General features: G+C 45.0%; 1 protein-coding gene across 36 annotated transcripts in view; it reads right to left on the bottom strand.

Moving 5' to 3' along the window:
- Positions 1 to 2,500, bottom strand: part of LOC119582851 — a 37,223-nt gene that overhangs the window by 27,677 nt on the left and 7,046 nt on the right. The gene's annotated exons all lie outside the window — the stretch shown is intronic.

The raw sequence follows: 2,500 nt of genomic DNA on the forward strand, positions 1-2,500 counted from the left end.
GATAATGTAGTACGGCTGTTAATATTGATATTGATGCTGTAGCTTGAAGTTCAAGTGTTGGGGCTGTATTTCAAGATGCTGGGGGTGTAACTGTTATGTTTATAAGAGGTGTTGTGTTTATAGTTGTAGATTCATGTGGTGTTTGTCTAGCTGTTGGTGTTATAAGTACATGTGTTATTTTTGTACTTGTAGGTTCAGATTAATTGGTGTGGGGCCTGGTGTTGCTACGAGTCCAGATGTTGTAGGTCTGTCTGTTGTAGGTCCAGCTCTCGTTGTAGATCTAGGTAGTGTCGTTGGTTCATCTTTCTGTTGTGATAGTTGTTGCTGTTGTTGTTGTGGGTTATATAGTCAGATATTGGTAATGGAGGCTGAAATGCAATGATAGGTCTAAATGCTGTTGTGTTGTAGGCATATTATAGGCCCAGCAATATTTGTCAGTCCAAATTTTGTAGGTTCATATATCATTGATGTTTTAAGTCCAGATGTTCTTATTAGTCCAGGTGGTGTAGGTGCAACTGCTGTTGTAGATCTAGCTGGTGTTGTGTGTTCAAGCTGTATAGTATCTATGCCTGTAGGCCCAGTTTTTGTTGACAGTCTACCTGTCCTTGTTGTTGTAGGTCGAGTCGCTGACGTAGGTCCAGGTGTTGTTGTAGATTCAGGTGTTTCTGTAGGTTCAGATGTTGTAGATCCGGATGTTGGTTTAGGTGCAGTTGTTGTTATTGTAGGTCCAGTTGTAGGTGTAGGTCCAGTTGTTGTTGTAGGTGCAGCTGTAGTTTTAGATGCAGCTATAGGTGTAGGTGCAGCTGTTGTATGTGACACTGTAGGTTTAGGTGCAGTTGTTGTTGTAAGTGCAACGGTTGTAGGTTCAGCTGTTGTTTTGGGTCCAGCTGTAAGTGTAGGTGCAGCTGTTGATGCAAGTTCACTTGTAGCGGTAGGTGCATTTGTAAGTATAGGTGCAGATGTTGCAGTAGATACGGCTATTGTAGTAGGTAAGGTTGTAGATGTAGGTGCAGCTGTTGTTGTAAGTCCAGTTGTAGATGTAGGTGCAGTAGTTGTAGGTCCAGCTGTTGATGTAGGCGTAAGTGTTGATGTAGGTTCACCTGTTGTATGTTCTACTGTAGTTAAAGGTCCTCCAGCTGTAGGCGTGGGTGCAACTGTTTTTGTTGTAGGTCCAGCTGTTGTTGTAGGTCCAGCTGTTGTTGTAGGTCCAGCTGTAGGTGTAGGTCCAGCTGTTGTTGTAGGTCCAACTGTAGGTGTAAGTCCAGCTGTTGCTGTAGGTCCAAATGTTGTTGTAGGTCCAGCTGTTGTTGTAGGTCCAGCTGTTGTTGTAGGTCCAACTGAAGGTGTAAGTCCAGCTGTAGGTGCATTGGTTGTCGGTCCAGCTGTTGATGTAGGCGTAAGTGTTGTTGTAGGTTCACCTGTTGTATGTTCTACTGTAGTTAAAGGTCCAACTGTAGGTGTAGGTCCAGCTGTTGTAGGTCCAACTGTTTTGTAGGTCCAACTGTAGGTGTAGGTCCAGCTGTTGTTGTAGGTCCAGCTTCAGCTGTTGTTGTAGGTCCAGCTGTTGTTGTAGGTCCAGCTGTAGGTGTAGGTTCAGCTGTTGTTGTAGGTCCAGCTGTTGTTGTAGGTCCAGCTGTAGGTGTAGGTTCAGCTGTTGTTGTAGGTCCAACTGTTGTTGTAGGTCCAGCTGCTATTGTAGGTCCAACTGTTGTTGTAGGTCCAGCTGTTGTTGTAGGTCCACTGTTGTTGTAGGTCCAGCTGTTGTTGTAGGTTCAGCTGTTGTTGTAGGTCCAACTGTAGGTGTAGGTTCAGATGTTGTAGGTCCAGCTGTGTGTAGGTCCCTGTTGTTGTAGGTCCAACTGTAGGGATGTTGTTTAGGTCCAACTGTTGTTGTAGGTCCAGCTGTCGTTGTAGGTTCAGATGTTGTAGGTGTTATGGTCCAGCTGTTGTTGTAGGTCCACTATGTGGGCCGTTTGTAGGTTCAGATGTTGTGTAGGTCCAACTGTTGTTGTAGGTCCAGCTGTAGGTGTAGGTCCAGCTGTTGTTGTAGGTCCAACTGTTGTAGGTCCAGCTGTTGTTGTAGGTCCAGCTGTTGTTGTAGGTCCAGCTGTTGTTGTAGGTCCAGCTGTTGTTGTAGGTCCAGCTGTTGTTGTAGGTTCACCTGTTGTTGTAGGTCCAGCTGTTGTAGGTTTTGCCGTTGGTGTAGGGCCAGCTGTTGTTGTAATTTGTTCACCTGTTATTGTTGTGGGTCCATTTGTTGTTGTAAATGGTCCAGTTGTTGTAGGTCCTGTTGTTGGTCTTGCAGTTGTTGTAACTCGTTCACTCGTTATTGCTGTTGGTCCTTCTGTTGATATAGTTTGCTCAGTAGTTGTAGCTTCAACAGATGTTGTGGGTTTTGGTGTTATTATTGTTGTCGGTCCTTTTGTTGTTGTAGGTCCAGCCGTTGTTGTTGTAGGCTCGGGTGTTTCTGTAGTAACTGGTACTGTTGTAGGTCCAGTTG

The sequence above is a fragment of the Penaeus monodon genome, chromosome 2, assembly GCF_015228065.2.
Source record: "Penaeus monodon isolate SGIC_2016 chromosome 2, NSTDA_Pmon_1, whole genome shotgun sequence".
Classification (NCBI taxonomy): Eukaryota; Metazoa; Arthropoda; class Malacostraca; order Decapoda; family Penaeidae; genus Penaeus; species Penaeus monodon.